Consider the following 23,362-nt stretch of genomic DNA (forward strand, 5'->3'; position numbering starts at 1 on the left):
CCCCCATTGCATCTAGGAAACAACTAACTTGCTTTTGATTTTACAGGCTTATAGGTGGAAGAGAATTGCCTTGTTTCACATGAGACTTTGAACTGTGGACTTTTCAGTTAATGATGAAATGAGTTAAGACTTGGGGGGACTGTTTGGAAGGCATAACTGGTTGACATGAAATTTGGGAGGGGAAAGGGGTGGAATGATATGGTTTGGTGGTGTCCCCATTCAAATCTCATTTTGAATTGTAGCTTCCACAATTCCCACATGTTGTGGGAGGGACCCAGTGGGAGGTAATTGAATCATGAGATTGGGTGTTTCCCATGCTATTCTCATGATAGTAAATAAGTTTCACGAGATCTGATAGTTTTATAAATGGGAGTTTCCCTGCACAAGTTCTCTTCTCTTGTCTGCTGCCATGTAAGATGTGCCTTTCCCCTTCCACCATGATTGTGAGCCTCCCCAGGCATATTGAACTAAATCCATTAAAACTCTTTAAATTTTTCATTCTCAGGTATCAATCTATTAACAATATGAAAACATATTAATACAAACTTTACCTCAAAGCTGCCTATTTGACTTATCTAATTAAATCCTATTTATTCTTTAATTGCCTATTTTTTTAACCAAATATTTTTCTCTCCACCAGACAAAATTGATCTCATTGTGTTTGCTAATAACATTTACCTTACTAAAATGTATAAAATATACTTATGTCATATATTTTATGACCATAAATATGACATTGTGTAATCCTCTTGCGCTTTCTGAGAATTGTGGTAATCCACTGTTGTTTTATTCTTAAGCACAATTATATTATATATGTGCATGTTTTTTGTTGCTCCTCTTCCTCCACTTTACTCTGAAATAATTATGTTGTTTTAAATACTTTTCTAAATTTTCCAAGTGGAGAATTTTTTAAATTGTATTTTAAAATGTAAATAATAAAGTGCAATTCCCTGAGTATATGTAGATCAAGGCACAAATTACAGGTTTCTTTCAAAATATGTAGACAGCTAACTGGGTAATAGTCTTCAAAGAAAATGATTCCAATGTGTAACTGAAACTCAGTAAAGAGGATGAGAACAACAAAAGAAATAGAGGAACATTTACTCTGAATCATTCTGGAACTCAGTGAAAGGATTTATCCTGAGAATTAAGCAAGCAGACATTGACAGATGTGACTACGCGCAATATTGGCTGAAAAAAAATTGTGTTTTTAAAAGGTAAGTGAAACTCCAGGTAAAGACACACAATATTTTAATATGTAAGTGGTGAAGGTTGAGATGAAATGATTTTGTAGACTTTACTTACAAAATTCTCAGTTGCTCCAAAAAAAGTTTACACACTTAATGTTCATATGTTTTGAATATGTGAGACAGCTGTTGTTTATCTATTATTGAGTATAGAATTGGGAAGAATGACCTGTCATTTTTCAAATCCTTAAAATAGTTGTTGCTTTTCTCTAATTTCCCTCCTCTCATTCTCTACTAAACCACTGAATCCCTTTGTACTCATCCTACTCCAAGTTTATTGCTCTTGTCAAAATCTGAACTGACTTCTACCTACTAAATCCAATGTTCTGTTCATGGTCTTCATCTCATTTGCCTTCTCTATTAGTCACGGTTCTGAAGATGGACAAAACTAAAAGGATAGATGCATATATGAAGGAGAGCTTATTAAGAAGTACTGACTCACAGGATAACAAGGTGAAGTTCCACAATAGGTCATCTACAAGCTGAGGATTATGAAAGCCAGTCTGAGACTCAAAACCTCAAAAGTAGGGAAGCCAACAGTGTAGCCTTCAGTCTGTGGCCAAAGGCCCAAGAGGCCCTGGCAAACCACTGGTGTAAGTCCAAGAGTCCAAAAGCTGAAGAATTTGGAGTCCAATGTCCGATGGCAGGAAGCATCCAACAAGGGAGAAAGATGATGGTCAAAAGACTCAGCAAGTCTGCTCTTTCCAACTTCTGCCTGCTTTATTCTAGCCATGCTGGCAGCTGATTAGATGGTACCCACTCAGACTAAGGGTGGGTCTGCCTCTTCCAGTTCACTGACTCAAATGTTATTCACCTTTGGCAACACTCTTACAGACACACCCAGAAACAATACTTTGCATCCATCAATCCAATCAAGTTGACACTCAGTATTAACCATCACACCTTTTAAACATTATTTAATATTTTATCACTCTTTCTTAAAAACACTTTCTTGGTCCTGCTTTCAAGAATCCACATGTTCCTCCTTCTCTTCCTTTGTTTCCTAGTACCTGCCCCTTTCTAATTCATTCTCACCTTTTTATCTGCCTCATTCCTTAACACAGGAGTAAGATTCTGATCTCAGACCTTGGACTTCTCTAGCCACATTCACTCACTTCGTAAATTTATCTGACTCTAAAATAAATACCTTAGACTCATAGTTCTCCCTTAAAATTCACCTTGTTTACCCAAATACTATTCAATATGCAGTTGATCCTTGAACAGCACATGTCTGAACTGTGTGTATCCACTTACACATGAATTTTCTTCTCCCTCTGTCACCCCAAGACAGTATGACCAACCCCGACACTTCCTACTCCTCAGCATATTTAACTTGAAGATGCTAAGAATGAAGACCTTCATGATGATCCATTTTACTTAATAAATTGCAAATATATTTTTCTTTCTTATGATTTTCTGAACATTTTCTTTTCTGCAGCTTAATTTTTTTGAAAGTATACAGTATATAATACACATAACATACAATATATGTATATGTTTGTTATTGGTAAGACTTCTGGTCAAATGTACGCTATGAGTAGTTAAGTTTTTGGAAAGTCAAAAATGATGCAAATTTTCAACTATTTAGTGGGTCAGTGCCCCAAATCTCGCATTGTTAAAAAGGTCAACTTTATCTTGGTTATCTCAAAATTAAGATGTCCAAATCTGAATTTCCAATCAGGCAGCTCAACCTGTTCCACCCCCGCTTTTCTCCACCTTAGATTGTGGTAGCTCCACCATTTCAGTTTGTGATTAAGCATCTTTAAATTGTCTTTGGTCTTCTCTTTCCATCACACTTTAAATCCAATATATCAACACATTTTCCTGGCTCTTCCTGGAAGAAGTATGGTAGGATGAATCTACCTCCCACTTCCACCACTGTTTTCATTCTAGAAAGGGCTATTATCTTTAACTTAACTAGTTATATTGATCTGCTAACTAGTCTACCTACTAAATTCTTTTCTTGTTACAGTCAATTCTTAGCATAGTTGCCAGAGTTATCATTTATAAATGCATGTTCATCCTTGTCATCTTCTCATGATTCCTCATTTAACTTAGAGTAAAATAAAAGTCTATAAAATAGTCTATAAAAGCTGTACTATGTAGGGTTAATTTCTCTCTGCGACCTTATTGTATACTCCTCTCTTCCTTGATTATCCATTTCTGTTTATGTTGGCTTCACTAGTTTTCCAGTGCTCCAGGGTTCCCCACAGCTCTCGGTCTTTTTACTGGCTGTTGACTCTTCCAAATACCCGTGACTCATTGCTTCATTTCCTTCTATTTTTGCTCATCTTTCAGCTAATCAGCATAGTTTCATCTGACTACTTTTATAATCACAAGACTCTTGGTATAATCCTCCCCACTTACTCTATTACAGTTTTTTCCCATAGCACATTTATCTTTTAAATATACTGCCTAATGTAATTATTTATTTTCTGTCTCCTCTCACACTACAACACTTACGAAATATAGCACATTTACTTGCTTTATTCCCTGTTCTAACATAATCTAACATAACATATTCCCTTGCATCTAACAGAATCCTTACTAATTGTTGAAAAATTCAGTTGGATAGAGGCCTTGAAATTAAAGATAACTTCCTGGATTAAAAACAGTATCAGGGTAGGTACCACATTTGTCTTGCTCCTGGATACATCGTCTATGCCTAACACAGTGCCAAGAACATAAGAGAACTTTGGTAAATTTATGTTTATTTAACAAATTACCTCCATAAAAAGTCGATTTACCAAGTATATTGAATTAGAGTATATCCATTTACATTTGGTAGCACAAATATTTTGCTCAGATATTTGAATTTTACCTAATTAAAATTATATAAATATGTACTTATGAAATGAGAATATATCCTACTTATAGTTAAAAGATTTAAAATAGGCAAAAATTTTATATGTGCATTATATATGTATATAGATAGATAAAAAATAAATATAGATAGATAAAAAAATAAATATATTACATATATGTATATAGATGTATATGTGTGTATGTGTGTATATGCATAATACACACATATTTTAGTTTGGCAAATTACATCATGTTAAAAATAGTCAAGAAAGAAAATATTATATAAATGATAGGGATTTTACATATACAAACAACTAAAGACAGAATGTAATTTTAATCTAACTAATATCATGTATTTGTGATCACTGAAGATTAAATTCGATATATTTAATTTTTTTTTTTTTAAATGAGTTTTCACTGTGTTGTCCAGGTTGGTCTTGAACTCCTCGACTCAAGCAATTTTCCTGCCTCAGCCTCCCTAGTAGTTCAGATTATGGGCTAGAGCCAATCACAAAGAATCCACATAAAGTAAGATAAAATGTGAAAAAAGTAGATCACTATTGAAAATAATGAAATCTTTATGATAATAAATTGTAGTCTAAATTCTAATATAAATGTTTGCTTGTGTAGCATCTAAGATTTCTGAACTAGTAATTAAACTCTATAATTAAATCACACAACAAGAGGATGGAAATGCAATTCAATTAACAAGGTTCTTCTTTTCTGATACATTTGATTCTTTCTCCTTGGTCTATTTCTTTGATATTGTGTTCTGATTTATGAATGCCACATTAGCTGATAAAAATCTACTAGAAGCTGAAGAGAGTGAGAAGCACCTGTTACACTGGTGAATTGCTCTAAATATAACCTGACAATGAATGATGGACTTTGAAAATATATCCATATGCTTCTATCTTGGCCAATGTAGCATCACGTAATATAGAGATTTGGGAATTCAACTGCAGTTTTTAAAATTAAAGTACTTAAAAGTGAGACATTATACTTTTCCAGTGTTAAAGACACGATTATTCAATTAGTTTATTTTTATTCTTAAAGCATATGCTGAGCATTTCAGAGCTATAGCTTTAGTGAAATTATAATTAAAGTTCATCAATTCTAGAGATACCTATAATCCAAGAGCAGAGTCAGATATGTACACACCAAATTAGGGAAGATACAAGGTATTGAGTTCAAAGATGAAGTATAAAAGGAAGGGCGGGCATGGTGTTTCACTCTTGTAATGCCAGCACTTCAGGAGGCCGAAGCTGGTGGATCACTTGAGGTCAGGAGTTTGAAACCAGCCTGGCCAACATGGCAAAGCCCCACCTCTACTAAAAATACAAAATTAGCCAGTAATAAGTGGCAAACGCCTGTAATCCCGCTTACTGGAGAGGCTGAGGTAGGAGAATTGCTTGAAGACGGGAGGTAGAGGTTGCAGTCAGCCAAGATCATGTGACAGCACTCCAGTCTGGGTGACAGAGCGAGATTCCATCTCCAAAACAAACAAACAACAACAAAAAAAGTATAAAAGGACATGATGGAAATGAAAGAGAGGTAAAGATTATATTGTAACAGAATAAATGATCTAACAATAAATAATTTATTTGCCCAAGCAAAAGTTTTTTAAAAAAATTAAAATTAGCATAAGTTTAACAAGGTACTGTTAAATACCTAGTGTTAGGTATTTGCCTAAACGGATTCCATCATTGTTGCTGGTATCTGAGCCTACTCTGACGAGGGAAATTGAAGAAGAAAGGTAGTATTTGTAAATGTTCTTCTTTACCAATGTCGAAAGTGGGTTGTCCAAGCTCTGAGGGGAGAGTCCTTGGAAATGAAGTTGGCTGTCCTTAGGTCTCCCCAGATAGTCAAAGTAGCCTAAAAGCTGGAATTTAAGAAAATAATTGCATTGACTTTTGTCATTTAAAATGAATGAAGCCTGAAGTACTGAGTCTTCAGAACTTCTAAAATACAGTCATGGGGGTTCCCTGATGGCTCAAATGTTAACATTTTCGATAATGGATAATGGGCAAAACTGGGAGGTTATTAGAAAATAGGACAGATAGAGTAACAGAAGAGGTACTCAAGAGACTAAAGACAATGTCTAATATTCAATGAATAAAGAATATTTCAATGTTTTAACAATAAAAACACAAAGGTTCATGCCATCGACTGAATATCCGTACTTAAGAGTTTCATACCACGAAAGGAAGAATGTCACAGAAGCCAACTCCTCAGTCTTTATTTAAAATATATTAAATCCGAATGGGATCTATCAGAGAACACGACATACCTATGAAGGTTTCTTTGTAACGCCTTTGTAAATTTTCATTGGAAAACTTGAAGTTTTTTTCTACACCAAACTCAAAATCTAGTTCTAATCTACATACTAACATTAATCTTCATCACACAGACACGCAGATATAAAATATAACGAAAATTGCTATTTTGGCAAATAAAGTCCACATATTAATAACAGATAAAGCTATGTTGTTTTTCTACTATGTTGAAAGCTGGCCTGTTTCTTCTACCTAAATTTCAGAGATGTTCAATTTCAGATAAACTTAGCTTGTTTACAAGTTACTCAATAAACGACCTCCAGAATAGCTATTGTGTGACATTCAATTCTAGAATATTAACATGTTTTGAGAAAAATGAAGCATTAAATAGACCATCATAATAGATTCAATATGAAATGTCAGTGTACACTTTAGAAATATACCTATTATTTTATTCACATATTTTTTTTATTTTTGGCGATAGCTAAAAATGAAACACCCATTGACAATGGTGCTTTTTAATGTATCCCCCAGTAAACATTATTAACTAGAATGCTTAGAAATGCATCTTCTCATTTTTGTATGTAGATAAAGCAGTGTGAATTTTAATTATATTCTTTTATGTCATTATAAATTAGTCCGGTTTAAGAATGTTATGCACTGTAGTGTCATACCATGTTGGAAATACTGACTGCAGAATAAATAGTTATGTCTTTTCTCCCTTTCCTCAGACCATGTCTTCAATGTAGATTTTCTGCTCCTGTCAATATAGTGAGAATAATAAAAATCAATTATTTATGTGACATAGTTTGTGCAGTGCACATAATTTAGTCTCAGAAATGTCCTTCAAAATATTGTTTACATTAATCATTTGCTAGATTGTAAGTTTGTTATAGCACCAGCTTCTATATGCCAAACCATGAGGTTTCTGATTAAGTACATTTAGTTATGTAGGTTTAAAGAACAAACTACATTTTGAAAACACTGGTTTCCTGTTATTTAAACACACACACACAAACATGAAAACACAAGAAAAATGAGTTATGAGTAAATAAATTTTCTTCTTACTTAAAATTGTTTATCCAGACTTCTAATCAGTGAGAATATAGCGTACCCAAATAAACAGTATTTCATCCTTTTAAACTTTTGAAGGAAAATCTCACTTATCTTTTGCCTTTGTAGTTCAGTTCAACAAATAAACCTTAAATGTTGTCTGTGCACTAAGCACTGGTGATACACAAATTGGGGTTACTTCCAACTTGTGAAAACTTCAGCTGGTAGTAAATGTGGCAACTAATATTTTATATTTGAGTATCTCTGTAAGTTAATTTCAATGCTTTCTGTTCAATGTTGATAATAAACAAAAGAAAAATGTATAGCAAAAGAGGACGTATATATACACAAATGTATGTGTGTGTGTAAAAACACACATGAGCAGTGTCTTTGAAATATGCTATTTTTAAATAACAGAAGAGAAAATGCATAATAAAGTTCATCTGATGAAATAAGAAAATATCCTGACTATAAATATCGATTATACTTTAAAAATTGTTTACCTACGAAAAATTTAAGCACTTGAAACATTTGAAATGCTATATGAGATAGCTATAGACTCACTGCTTAAATTTAACAAAAGCTAACTTTTTTGACAAAATTAAAAAATGAATGAATTTACGTGATTGATGAGGAAATAAAAGGCACTAGGATATAACTCCGATGATTCACACCTTTGTTCAGCGCCCTCATCTTGAGTGAAGGTGGACACCGTGACTTTCTTGCAACCAATAGAACATAACAAAGCCGACAGGCTGTCACTGTCATGAGTAGTCTGCATTGCATAATATTCTGTCATAGCTGACTATTTTGAAAGACTCTGCTGTTGACCTTAAAGAAACAAGCTGCGGCCGGGCGCGGTGGCTCAAGCCTGTAATCCCAGCACTTTGGGAGGCCGAGACGGGCGGATCACGAGGTCAGGAGATCGAGACCATCCTGGCTAACACCGTGAAACCCCGTCTCTACTAAAAATACAAGAAAATTAGCCGGGCGAGGTGGCGGGCGCCTGTAGTCCCAGCTACTCAGGAGTCTGAGGCAGGAGAATGGCGTGAACCCGGGGGGCGGAGCTTGCAGTGAGCCGAGATCGCGCCACTGCACTCCAGCCTGGGGCACAGAGCAAGACTCCGTCTCAAAAAAAAAAAAAAAAAAAAGAAACAAGCTGCTTGACCATTCTGTCTCTTTAGGGGTACAATAAGAAATTAATTTAGAAATCAGTGTGCCATCCTTTCAAGAGTTTTTTTGTTTTATTTTTCACATGATGAAAAATATATTGATATATTTAGTGTCATAATATCATAAAAAATAAAAGGTGTAACTATGGTATAATAGTTTCTTTTTCAATACTTTATTAATTATTTCAAACCATATAATTGTGGTCCAATAGATACGCATTAAAATCAAGGTCAAAGAGGAAATGAAAGTATTGGCCACAAAAGCAACAGAATGATTGTGCCAAGCACGTGATGTTTCCCTTATTCGAAATACTATCCTCTTAATCTAAATGACATACTTATGCTGTATCTAATCTTACAAATCACATATCTCTTCTTTGGTTAAGACTTTCACAAATCTCCCCTTCTAGAGTAAATGTGGCTCCACTTGCTTAGTAACTCTCTTATTCTCTTATCATGATGCACTTGCCGCTATTTTAGATTATCGATCAGTTGGCTCATTGATTATTAGTTCTTACAGATTTCTACAAAAACTTAAGCTGCATGAGAATAAGCACTTTAAATGTTTCATCACTGCTTTCCTAGAAATATTCCCTCAGACTTGGTAGTTCTTCAAGAAATATTTATTGAATAAATAAAAACTGCAAAAAGAAAGGTTGCAAAATTTCACTTAATGCTTGAAATAGCTGTCTTACAATGATGGTGAAAACACACAAGAATCTCCACAAAGTAAAATATTATTTAAGCAGTTTAAGGAAGGAAGTCTATTGGAGGTAGGATATAATTTTGACATAAAAATTAGAAAATCTAAAGTTTTTCAACATGCTTTCTAAACATGAAAGAAAATTTAAAGATCAAAATTATTTTCTACTCTCCAAAATCTTCAGTTTCATGATTTAGAATGCTCTCTAGACCTTTTAAAATTAACTCTTTGTCATATTTTCATCATTTGCAAATATACCATTACATATATATACACACACTATATATAATCTATATGGAATTGTATGTATGTATGTATATATAATGTAATACTACTCTACTACTGTATTGGATATATTTTCACTATCTTATACTGCAATATATACATGTTATATTAGCTGTATTTGTCACTATTAGATATCACTATAAGTATTATCCTCATTAATTTTATTAAAAGAAAAAAAAATGCCTCATGATTGAGAGTGAGATTTCATCATTATCATGAATACTATGGCCAATGGAAACAATCATTTAAAGAGTCATCATACTAATATAAACTATCTTAAAATGACTAAATACTTGGTTTTATTGATTTTTTCCTCAAAAAATGAAGTAAAATTTCTATAATCAGTTATTTTACTTTTTCTTACATACAAACTTCCAATTACATATTTTAGTTTTCTTGAATACTTTCATATGTGGAATTGTCTCTTCAGAGTCAATAATGTATGTCTATAATTAAAAATGTATTGTGATATATGAAGGCAGCAAAAGGTATTGTCTGAGAATAAATATTTTGTTAGTTTTTTACCATATTTACATACTTAGCAAGGGAAGCATAATTCTATTTCATTCCATTCAATCTGTAATAATTTGGCCTACTATGGATTCTATAATGGTCAAGAAATCAAGAAGAAGCAATATTGTTATCTAATATATGGATGAAAAACATAATACATTTTATAACATATTTTAATTTTATGTAGTTGCATGTTTATATTTGCTGATTATGTAATTGATGACCAGCAGACATCTTACATTCATTTATTTTAAAGAATCATATAACCAAAAGTTGATAATTGTACCTCCTACTTTGCTGTTTAATCATTAAGCATTATCAAGATACTAGGTATTATATATGACTAACACAGTATTATAATAAATTGAGGATGTAAAGGACGGATACAGTTTTAATTTATAATTATTTATAATAACATGTTTTTACAGTTTTATAATTAGATAAGAAAAATCTTTTTGCAATGTTTGCAGTAAAACTACTTAATATCTCCATTCTGTATTAAGTATTTGTATTGTTCCACCTCTAAATCACTGAAGTGAATTTTTTAATTGGATTTGGCAATTAAAATATAGGGGGAAATTATTTATATGAATAATTGACTTATTTATTTTGTTTAATGAAGACATATCTCACTAGCTCCCAATGCATACGAACATTTACAAATGAGTTGCGTGATTTTAGTTGTGACTTTTATGAGATTGGTTCCTGTCTGTGCCATATTAAAAACATTTTTCTCAATCATCAAAATTATAAAGAAATGATGACTGACAGATTAAATTTTTCTAATTATTACCAAATGAGAGTGGAAAACATGTGTATCAGTCTGGGTTATACTAAACTAACATTTTGTGTGTGTGTGTGTGTGTGTATGTGTGTGTAGAAAGTGAGAGAATTGTGAGGTTTTTTTTTTCAAGAAATTATTTGATACAATTGTTGGGGTCCATTTTGGCAAGTCTGTGGGGTGGGCCAGCCACAGGTTGGAAAACTGGAAACTCTGGGTTAGGAGCTAAAGCTGCAGTCAACAGGCATAGTTTCTTCCTCAGGGAAGCCTCAGTTTTTGCTCTTAAGGTCTTTCAACTGATTAGATGAGGCCAACCCAGATTATCAAGGTTAATCTTGTTCACTCAGGGTCACCTAATGATAAATGTTAGACACATCTGCAAAATATTTTCAGAGCAACACCTATATTAGTGTTCAATTGAATAACTGAATACTGTAGTCCAGCCAAAGTAACACATAAAAATAAGCATCACAACATGTGAAAGAAAGAATATATATAATACATATATGTACATATATATATATAAACGTACTTATAGGATAAACAATTGGATACTTATTAGACTGTCTTGATGGAAAATGTCAGTACAATTATAATATTTTACTGTTTGAAAACAAATATAACACTATTTTGATTATTTTCTATAAGTATATTTTACATTTTGTCACTAATAATGGAAATGGACTTTTTCAACTGCAATTCAGTTACACGTATTGGTAAACACAAATGATGTATTTGTAAACACAAATGATGTATTTGAACTCTAATATTTGAATTATCTTTTCCACAATAGGCACTTCTGTTTCTAATAAAATAAAGAAGGTGAAAGACTTTGATATTTTCTCGTGTGTTTGTGAAGAACAACGAAACAACATGGCATAAAAGAACTGCTCATAACTATGTAACATTTGTGAAATATATTGTTATTAACCAAAGAATGATAAAAAAGTAGTGTTTATCTTTGATTGCGATAATAAAACATTATTAATTTTGTTATAGGTGAACTCTATATAAACCACAAAAACAGATAGATGAAAGGTTCTTTTTAAACATTTTTTACAAAATTTGTCCTTCGAAATATTCCTGTGAACACAATTAAATCACTAAAATTATCCACCAAAAAGCAATGGGGAATTTTACTACTTTGTGCAGAAGAATAATTTACAAAACAAATGTTTGAAAGTAACATCAATTTTCACTTTCAATTATTCAATAAATTGTTGAAATTATTTATAGGTTATTGATTGTTCATTTTCCACCAAACATTCAGTTATCAGAAAGCATATCAAATAGAGAAAAACATTTACACCTCCAACAGAAACCAACAAATGAAACACAAGAGCAAAAACATGAAGAATTATGGAAAAAAATAAAAAACAACTGTTATTTTGAAACTGATGACATACAAATCATATTGGGTAAGGAAAGAGTTTTAAAAGAACTTTTTTTTTTGGCATTTATGGATCATATATGACATATACTTCTGATAACAAAATATCTTCAAATTGCAAAGTAAGTTGAGGTTGGCTATGCAAAAACAAAACAATAAAAAACAAATAAGAAAAAGTACCTTTATTATGTTAGAGCATATTAAGCGTTTTCAGTGATATTTATAATTGATAACTTTATGATGTGGAGATTTCTAGATAGTTGAAAATTATTTTCAAATGCAATGCTATTATATTTTACTGTTCTATTATTACAGATAAATAATTTATTTCTATCAAATTAGCAGAATAAAGAGTATTTTGGCCACAAAATGACACTGTAGATATTTTTGTTTTAAGCTGAGTAAAAATAATGTGACCTATGAATCTTGGCTAATTATTGGAGAAAGTAAACAGCAGATTAATTATTTTGTTTTCTCTGGGAAATCTAAAACTAAACAAAATTCATGCAAAAATAAAAAAAGTATCTTCAACTTCCACTTACCCTAAAATTTATTTTAAAATTAATTTTTTACCCATTTTAATATATTTATTACTTTCTCATAAAAAATACATTTTTTGCATTAGTATAATTTAAAACTTTAGAATATTTAATAATGCTAAAAAATACAATCTTGAACAGCTGTCAAGCTTGAAAATTAAAAATAAACATAAATAAACAATTTGAGGCAAATTATTATTAAATTACCATTAATGTAAGAAATACATTATTTTTATGTGGCAAAATGCAAAAATTTTATAATACAATATATTTTGATATTGTTCTGTGCATTTTATTATGATGTTAAATTGCCATATGTTAAAATATGTATAAGTTTTCAGGTTGAATTACATAACTATTTGGTAATCATTGGTTTGTAGCTGCCTGGAAGTGTTGAGATAGATTAGGGGTCCCTAAGCCCTGGGCCACATGGGTACTGGTCAATGTCCTGTTAGGAACTGGGTGTCACTGCAGGAGGTGAGTGGTGGATAAGAGAGCATTACCTCCTGAGCTCTGCCTCCTGTCAGATCAGCAGCAGCATTAGATTCTCACAGAAGCACCAACAACCCTATTGTGAACTGCGCATATGAGTGAGCTAGGTTGTACACTCCTTATGAGATCTAACTAATGGTTGATGATCCTAGGTGGAATAGTTTCAAATTGTCTTCCCCGAAACTGGTCCCTGGTGCCAAAAAGGTTGAGAACTGCTGAGGTAGAGAAGGCCAAGAATCAGTGGATTATATGAATATAAGAATTGAGAGTTTGGAGAGATAGTAACAGTACAACAGACCCACAGTTTGCTGCTTCTAGGGCCCTGTCTCTCTCTCACTATATTATCCTATTAGAAACTGAACATTTTCTGGACTTGAGTGCTTTAAAAAGGAAAAAAGTGTATTTATATCCAAATAATTTTTTCCAATGACCATGACAAAATACTCATAAAACCAGACTACAGTTTATGCCCAAATAAAATGATAGAAGTTTTACAGTTCTTTGTGTACGTTTTCGTACTTTTGCCTAGTCAGGAGATAGTTTTGTTCTCTTTTGTTTTTGAGATTATAATATAAAATTTAAATAAGTTAAGTGATCACCTACCAGACAGGAATTGAAGTTTGTGATGCTTTTCTGAGAAGTTTTTTCATGAAGATATTCTCTTCTATTTCCAGCATGATGGGAATAAATACACAATCCCTTTAATTTTATTACTTCAGATTATATTTAAGTTACAAATGGATAGCTTGTAAACTTTCATTTCAAGTACTATTTATTGGAACACTTTCATTCCTTAAGATAATGCCTTAGTTTATTATTTAACCTGAAAGATCAGACCTTTCTTTTCTATTACTTTTCTTGAACTCAGGTTTGTTGATTTCCTTTTAATTTTATTTTAAAGGAAGTTTTGTTTTGCCATTATGAAAAACTTAATGCAGCTTTATAGTCTTTTAATTAATCCAAAAAAAAAAAAAAACAGTAATGTGGAACGAATAATATTCATTGAAGGTGACTGAGATGAAATTTTAAGGAAATAAAAAATGTATACATTACTATATGACACCTTTCCTTCCCCCAGTGAAAACTACACAATGTAACCATAAATTACAGTCCTTTCACTTCTTCATTGCATGAGTAAAAGGGTGTGAGAATGCTCATTCAGTTGGGAAATCAGATTGACTTAATAATACCATAGCGAAATAGTGGAAAATGCTACATACTTACTGTTTTGAAAATATATTTAAATTTATGTATGCATTTCCAGAAATATTCATCTCATGTCTCTACACATATCATAAAAGCAATTTATTCCAATATACATCATTTTACTGTCATTCTGATATTCTCAGGAAATATTCAAATTAGTTTATGTTCTAATATGGAAAACTGAGGCATCATGAAATTATCACATACGTTTAATTTTATTACTCATATTTACTTTCATGACCTTTTTTTAATGTGTGGGAAAATAAGCACCTTTCTGACATCCTACCTTTCCTGTACTGTTTAAATGTGCAGTGTTATACATTTTATATAAATATAAAAATGTACTGTTTTACTGATGCAGACATTTATTTGAGAAAAGTCTAGGTGTCATTTGCCCATGTTCTTTAAGGTGTTAAGTACCTAAGATGTAAAATCACCTAAAGTTTAAGCAGTTAGTGTTAACATGTTTGAAAATAAACTCCTGATCTTTTCCTTTAAAACTGATCCTACACACTATTTACCTTGTCAACCAACAGCTGCTCTATCATCTTAGATTTTCAAGAAAAACAATGTATATATAAATCATCCTTGACTCTTTTCCCCTCACATTTCACATTATTAGTCAGTAAACTATATTGACTTTACCTTGGAAATACAGTCATTCCTTGGTCTCTACAGGGGCTTGGTTTCAGAAACCCTATGGATACTTAAATTCACGGGTGCCCAAGTCCATTATATAAATAGTACAGTATATGCAAACCACTTATGTACAATCTCCTGTATATGTTAAGTAATCTCTGGATTACTTACAATAATTTATATAAAAACTAAAAATAGAACTACCATATCATCCAGGAACCCCAGTACTGGGTATTTATCTAAAATAACAAAATAAGAAAATATAATTGATAAACTCTATTGTTTAGAAAATAATGACAAGAAAAAAGAAATCTTTACTTGTTCAGTACATATACAACCATCATAAGCTCAAAAATATAGTACATTCCAGAAAAAAAAACAACATATTCTGGATTAAAAAATTTTGATCTTCAGTTAGTCAGATTAGTGGATGTGGAACCTGTGAATATAAAGCACAAATTGTATATCCAGAATCCAATCTCTTCCCATCAATCAATATTATCACATATTTTCATCACTACCACTTTGTCAGCATGCTAAAGATCCTAAGCTGAGCAAAACCTTACAGATAGAGCAGGATATAAAAGTAAAGTGTAATTTTTAAGACTATTCAGACAACGAAGAGCTGACTCAGTTGTTAAATTTATCATGGTTTTTATTGTTATATTTTAAGATAATAGATGAAACTCATAATATCTCTTTTTCACGTTTGTATAAGCACTTGACTGATTTGCATTTGATATGTGCTCAGTGCATGTTACTAGATTTTTTAGCTCAATTTCTTGATAAATATCTATAAAATATTTAAATGTACACTAATATTGGCACTAGGATGCTTACACATAATGTTTCTTCTGATTCACACAAAAATTATCTAAGAATTGCCAGCGCTCTATTCCCCTGATTGCATGTAAAGATACTGAGAAAGCTAAAGAGAACTTGTGACGTTGGTATCACTTATTATTGATATTATTTGGATATCTTAAAAACAGTAGCTAGTACCCTACCTTTTTTACATGTACACAAAATCCTCTACATTAAGGTTTAACATACATTTTCTGGTAAGCAGACGGATAGTAAATATTTTTACTTTGCTGAGTATGCAGTATCTACTACGACTAGATAATTCTGGAATTTTATAGCGAAAACAATCATAAGAAAGAAATGAATGAGCTGTGTGTTCCAAAATCTTTATTTCTAAACACACATGGGCCAGGCCCGGTGTCTCATGCCTGTAATCCCAGCATTTTGAGAGGCCAAGGTGGGCGGATCACCTGAGGAGGCGAGTTAGAGAAGAGCCTGGCAAATATGGTAAAACCCAATCTCTAATAAAAATACAACAACAACAACAAACAAACAACAACAACAACAACAACAACAAAACTACCCAGGCATTGTGGCGGGTGTCTGTGATCCAAGCTGCCTGTGAGACTGAAGTGGGAGAATCACTTGAATCCGGGAGGTGGAGGTTGCAGTGGGCTGAGATTGTGCCACTGCATTCCAGCCTGGGCGCGATAGAGAGAGACTCCATCTTTTTTTGTTTGTTTGTTTGTTTGTTTGTTTTTTAAGAAGAAAAGAAAACAAAAAACAGGCTGGGAGCGGCGGGAAACACCTGTAATTCTAGCATTCTGGGAGGCTAAGGAGGGCGGATCACCTGAGGTCAGGTGTTCGACACCAGCCTGGCCAACATGGTGAAATCCCCTCTCTACTAAAAATATAAAAATTAGCTGGATGTGGTGGCGTATGCCTGCAATCCCAGCTACCCTGGAGACTGAGGCAAAAGACTCATTGGAATCTGGGAGGTGGAGACTGCAGTGAGCTGAGACCGGGCCACCACACTCCAACTTGGGAAATAGAGCAAGACTCCGTCTCATAAATAAATAAATAAACAAATAAAATTAAGTGAAAAAGAAACAGCAACAACAAAAAAACCTACGACAGGCTAGATTTGGTCCATAAACCATAGTTTGCTGACTGTTACATATAACAAGGGCTTGGCAATTACAGTTATACAGAAAGTGCCCGGTAAATTTTATTGAATTAATATTTACATTGGTTTAGTGAATTCATATAGTTTTAAAAACTTCAGAAGGTGACATCAACAAGATGGCCTACTGAGGTGGCTGCCACTTATTCCACTCATCACAAAAAAAAAAAAAAACAAACAAAAAAAAAAATCAGCTACATTTCAACTAGCGTTATCTAAATGAGAGCGATGAAATACAGCAAGAGAGTTGTAGAAACCCTGTAGAGAACAAAACATCCTGCCTCTGTTACCCAATTAGGATCATCTCAAAACCAAGAGGGACTTCTCCCTGTGGAGAAGATGTATGCAGGAGGGCCCCAGTGGCCCCTATTATCATCACAGACACCTGCAGTCTCTGCTATGAGAGAATTCTCCAGTAATCACAGACCCTGAGCTCAGTTTGGGGAGCTGTCAGGAGTTCACATGGCTGCATTACTTCAGAAAGGAACCCACATTGTGTGCCCCAGGTATGTCCCAACCTGCTACTGCACAGCACCATCTTGAAATTGGAGCCACTACAGAATATGTCCTGTACCAGGTGCTAATAGTCACTGCCATCTCTCCATCCTTGTGACTCCACTGTCATTGTGTCCTGCTCACACACGTGGTAGCAGGCCATTCCCCGGTCTACCTGCTACAGTTCCCTACCCACTGAAAATAAGCAGCCTAAGAGGCATTTTATCTTCCTCATCCCAGTGGCTGCAGCATTCTAATTCTGGTTACTCAGAGACCAAGCCCAGTGGAACCATTGTGATCCCTGTGCCTGAGTCCACATAGCACCCTTTCCCAAAAGAAACATCGAGCCCTGACCAGTAGGGAAACTGAGCTTAATCCAGTAGACCAGATGTGTGCTCCATTAATGTGTGACCCAGTCTGGATACTTGACTCCAGGCAAGCCATACCTGAACCAGTGGATGAATGTTGTCCCCTTAGCACCATAACCAATCTGCTATTCCACATCCAGGGAAAAACAACTTTGGCCCAGGAGAGCTGCTGCATTTTTTGTGCCCAATTCTGTATGACACCTTTCTCCCAGGGAAACAAGACCCTGGCTGAGCTGTATCCTCCCATCCTCTGGGTCAAACAACTGCAATGCCCTCTTTCCTGAATGTCGATCACTGCTCTGGAGTCTGAGTTGCTGAGTCACACCACCTTCCTATGTAGTAAAGCCAACATTGCACTGCTACCCATCCCTCAGAGTCCATTTTGGAGTATTTGCTGTCACTGCACCTGGCCTCACAGAGTCTGAGCCACTGTTGTGTTCCACCACTCCAGGTACAAGAGTCACCATTACATTGTACCTACTCTTCTTGTTCCTAAGGTGACACTCTGCCTTGTTGACTCTGGAAGTCAAATTGCAACCATGCCCTGGTCCCCTGAGCATAAACTTCTGAAAAACCCTTTTATCTCTAGAGCCATACCAGTGCTGTGCATGGACCCCCAAGATAAGGGTCATGGATATATCCCTATCCCTTAGACTCAAGTTATTGGGAAGTACCTCAGAGTCACAGTCCTTAGCTTGGTGGGACAACAGCATTCATCTGTGTCTAAGAGAATGAACCTACACCCATGTTACAGGTGCTATAGTAGTTCTACCAGACATTAACCCCAGGACCCAAGATTCACTACCAATGTGAAAATGTTGGCCCTAGAACACAGCACTACTGTAGCTGTCTGTGGCCTGTGTTAGACCCAACACCAAGAGTGATGTCTTCAATGTAGTTGTCTTCCTACTATATGAAAAAAATGAGAACAGGATGTTTGCTGAAGCTCTTGCCATCAAGAACACTAGCAATCAACTTTTCCACCACCACACACTCTAGCAGCCTAGGCCAGAGAGGTACTTGCATCATTGCTGACATGGATTACAGCTAAAGAAATTGTTCTGAGACTATCCTGTTGTGCCCACCAGAACTAACTAAAAGCCAACACCTTACCAAACCAACATCCTAGAATCCATGTGTAGGTAAAAGTCTTTCCCTATGAAAGCTGCTCTATAAAACTGGAAGAGCCAATTATTTTACCAGATGTGCCAATATCAATACAGGAATAAAGAATCATGAAAAAAAAAAAAATGATATCACAAAAGAAACACAATAGTTCTCTAATACATAACCCCAAAGAAATGGAAATTTAAAAATTGCCTGAAAATAAATTTAAAATTATAATCTTACGGAAGCTTAGTGAGATAAAAGAAGATGCAGGTAGACAATTCCATAAAATTGAGAAGGCCATTTATGATCCAAATGAGAAATTCAACAAAGAGATAGATATCATGAAAATGAACCACACACAAATCTTGGAGGCAAATAATGAATGAATAAAAAATACAAGTGAGAGTTTCAGTAGTATGTGGGTTTAATCAGAAGAATTTCTAGACTTGAATAAAAGTTTTACAAAGTAAAGCAGCCAGAGGTGGGAGAAGATGAATAAAAACAATGAAAAAGCCTACATCACTTATGGGACACCATTAAACAAACAAGTATGTACCTTACATGGTTGCAAGTGAAAAGAGATGAAGAAAGGCAGAGAAAAATTATTTAAGAAATAATAGCTGAAAATTTATCAAGTCTTGGAAGAGATACGGATTTCCAGATCTATGAAAGTTCTTCAAATAGATTCAACCCAAATAGGTCTTCTCCCAGTCTAGCTGCTACAGCTCCGTACCCACTGAAAACAAGCAGCCTAAGAGGCATTTTATCTTCCTCATCCCAGTGACTGCAGCATTCTGATCCTGATTACTCAGAGACCAAGCCCAGTGGAACCATTGTGATCCCTGTGCCTCAGTCCACATAGCACCCTTTCCCAAAAGAAACATCAAGTCCTGCCTAGTAGGGAAACTGAGCTTAATCCAGTAGAGCAGTGTGCCCCATTAGTGTGTGAACCAGTCTGCATACTTGACTCTAGGCAAGCCACTATCAAAAGTCAAGACAAAGAGAGAATTCTAAAAGCAGCAAGAGAAAATTGTCAGGTCACAAATAAAAGAATCCCCATCAGACTCTCAGAAGGTTTATATGCAAGAATTTTGCAGGCTAGAAAAGAAAGAAATGGTGTATTCAAAATGCTGAAAGAAAAAAGCAAAAACGGGCCAAGCATGGGAGCTTACATCTGTAACCCCAGAATTTTGGTAGGCTGTGACAGGAGAATCACTGGAGCTCAGGATTTCGAGATCAGCCTGGGCAACATGATGAGACCTCATCTCCACTAAAAATAAACAAAAATTAATCAAGCATGGTGGCACACACCTGCAGTTCCAGCAACTAGGAAGCATGAAACAGGAGGATCCTTTGAACTGGGAAGTCCAAGGTTGCAGTGAGCTATAATCACACCACTGTATTCTAGCCAAGGTGACAAAGTAAGACCCTGTCTCAAAACAAAACAAAACAAAGGAAAGAAAAGGGAAAAGGAAAAACAAAAACAAAAACAAAAACAAAACCTGTTAACCAAAAACATTATACACAGCAAAACTATTCTTCAGAAATGAAACAAAAATAAAATGTTTTCCAGACAACAAAAAGCTGAGAGATTTCATACCACTAGCCAGGCCTTACAAGAAACGCTTAACAGTGTGATTCAAGCAAAGTGAAAAAATAATAATAGTTGACATAAAAACAAGAGAGTATGAAACTCACTGGTAGAAGTGAACATATAATCAAATTCAGATAATTCCACTACTGAATGGTAGTACATTAATCTTCCAGATCTCTAGTATGAAGAGTAAACCTCAGAGTGGTCAATCATAACTATAGTTACAATAAATTGTTAAGAAACCCACAATATATAATGACATAATATAGGCTACAACAAAATAACACATCATCTTTCTTATATGGGGAAGCTAAATATTGGATATACAACGAAATAAAGATGGCAACAATAAACACTGGGGACTACTACAGGGAGGATGGAGGGAGGGGGTCAAGAGTTGATAAACTAACCATTGGGTACTATGCAATATAGCCATGTAACAAACCTGCACATATTCCACCTGAATCTAAGATAAAATTTGATATTGTTAAAAAAAAAAAAAAGAAGGAAAAAGTTTGAGGGAGGGGAAATTCTGCAGTATTTGTATGTGAACAAAGTTAAGTTTTATCAACTTAAAAGAGTTCAGTATAACTATGAGAGGTTTAATATAAGTCCCATGGTAACAATAAAGAAAAAAAATACAGCAGATAAGAAAGAGCAAAAAACATGTTTAGCAGTACAGAAAACCACCAAAACACAAAAATAAGCAACAAGAGAGGAAGAAAGGAACAAAAAATCTATAAAACTACAAGAAAAAAATAACAAAATGGCAGAATTAAGTCTTTATTTTCGAATAAGAAGCTTGAATTTAAATAAATAACATTCTTCAATTTAAAGATATGGAATAGGAGATGGATACCCCACTCTCTATGATGTGCTTTTTTCACTTTGCATGTCAGTACCAAAACATCTCATGTAATGCATAAATATATACACCTACTGTCTATCCACAAACATTTTATAAAAGATGTAAAGTGCCTGAATGAAGAGAATATTGAAAACCAACTATATGCTGCCCACAAGAGACTCAATCCAACTGTTAGTACACAAATAGACTGAAAGCGAAGGGATGGAAAAAGATATTCAAGATACTGCATGAAAATTGAAACAAAAGGAGAATAGAAATAGCTATACTTATAATAGAGAAAAACAGACTTTAAGGAAAAATCTGTTAAAAAAAAAGGGACAGAAAACGTCATTATATAATTGTAAATAGGTTAATTCAGTTAGAGGACATAAAAGTTGTAAATATACATGCATCCAACAACAGAGCACCCCCATATTTAAAGCAAATATTATTAGATCTAATGGGAGAGATACAAAGCAATACAGTTGGAAACTTCAAGGCTTCACTTTTAGCAATGGAAAGATCATTCAGATAGAAAATCAACAAATAAATAACAGATTTAAACTGCACTTTAGTACAAATGGACCTAATGGACACATACAGAGCATTCCAACAACTGCAGAATACACATTCTTCTCAACTATACATGGGACAATAAAATATTCTGCAACATAGATTTTATAACATGCCACAAAACAAATCTTAACAAATTTGAAAAGATGGAAATAATATAAAATCTCTTTTTTTGATCACAATGGTATAAAAATAGTAATCAACAACAGGAAGAACCTCAGAAATTTTATAAATACTTCAAAATTAAACAATATACTTCTGAATAACTGATGATTAAATGAAGAAATTAAAAGAGAAATTTAAAATTATTGAGACAAATACGAAAGACACATCACAGATCCAAACCTGCAGGATACAGCAAAAGCAGTTCTAAAAGGGAAGTTTATAGTAGTATTAGCAAAGATATGGAATCAACATAAGTGCCCATCAATGGATGATTGAATTTAAAACAATGTGGTCTATATACACAATGGAATAATATTCAGTCATAAGAAATAATAACGTCATGTCTTTTGCAGCATCATGGATAGAACAAATGACCATTATTTTAAGTGAAACAAGTCAGTAACAGAAAGACAAATATGGGTGGATCATTTGAGGTCAGGAGTTCTAGACTAGCCTGGACAACATAGTGAAACCTCATCTCTACTAGATACACAAAAATTAGCTGGACAGTAGTGGTGTGCTCCTGTAATTCCAGCTACTTGGGAGGCTGAGATGGGAGAATCCCTTGAGCCTGGCAGGCAGAGTTTGTGGTGAGCCGAGATCAGGCCACTGCATTCTAGTCTGGGCAAGTGAGACTCTATCTCAAAAAAAAAAAAAAGACAAGAATTATATGTTCTCATTCATAAGCCAGAGTTAAATAATATGTACACATGGATGTAGACAGTAGAATAATGGACAATGGAGTCTCACAAGGCTGAAGGAGTTGCCATGGTGGTGGATAATGGGGAATTACTTAATGGGTACAGTGTACATTACTCGAGTGATTGACATATTAAAAAAGTCCCGACTTGACAGCTCCACAACTGTGCACATGTATGCCATAAATTTATACAAATTGAAAAGAAAATAAAACAGAAATATCTCAAGTAAAAAAACCTAATGTTGTATCTCAAGGAATTGGAAAAATAAAAACAAACTCAACCCCAAATTTATAGAAAGAAGAAAATAATAAACATTAGAGGTGAAATAAATCAAATAGACCGTGAAAACATTACAAATATTAAACAAAATGAAGAATTTTTTATAAAGATAAGCAAAATTGACAAACCTTTAGCTAGATTA

The 23,362-nt window shown here is 33.9% G+C and overlaps 2 long non-coding RNA genes across 2 annotated transcripts; one reads left to right on the plus strand and one right to left on the minus strand.

Annotated features, from left to right (window-relative positions):
* The first annotated feature begins 361 nt into the window (after positions 1 to 361).
* LOC103879274 lies at positions 362 to 12,671 on the plus strand. The gene is made up of 4 exons (XR_001896897.3): positions 362 to 1,217; positions 1,612 to 1,700; positions 4,483 to 4,580; positions 11,629 to 12,671. It is a non-coding gene; the product is annotated as an uncharacterized LOC103879274 (long non-coding RNA).
* Positions 5,501 to 16,327, minus strand: LOC103879273. The gene is made up of 3 exons (XR_002518390.2): positions 13,860 to 16,327; positions 7,003 to 7,088; positions 5,501 to 5,934 (listed from the first exon to the last, which is right to left on the minus strand). It is a non-coding gene; the product is annotated as an uncharacterized LOC103879273 (long non-coding RNA).
* Positions 16,328 to 23,362: the final 7,035 nt, after the last annotated feature.

This window comes from Papio anubis, chromosome 15 (genome assembly GCF_008728515.1).
Source record: "Papio anubis isolate 15944 chromosome 15, Panubis1.0, whole genome shotgun sequence".
Taxonomy (NCBI): Eukaryota; Metazoa; Chordata; class Mammalia; order Primates; family Cercopithecidae; genus Papio; species Papio anubis.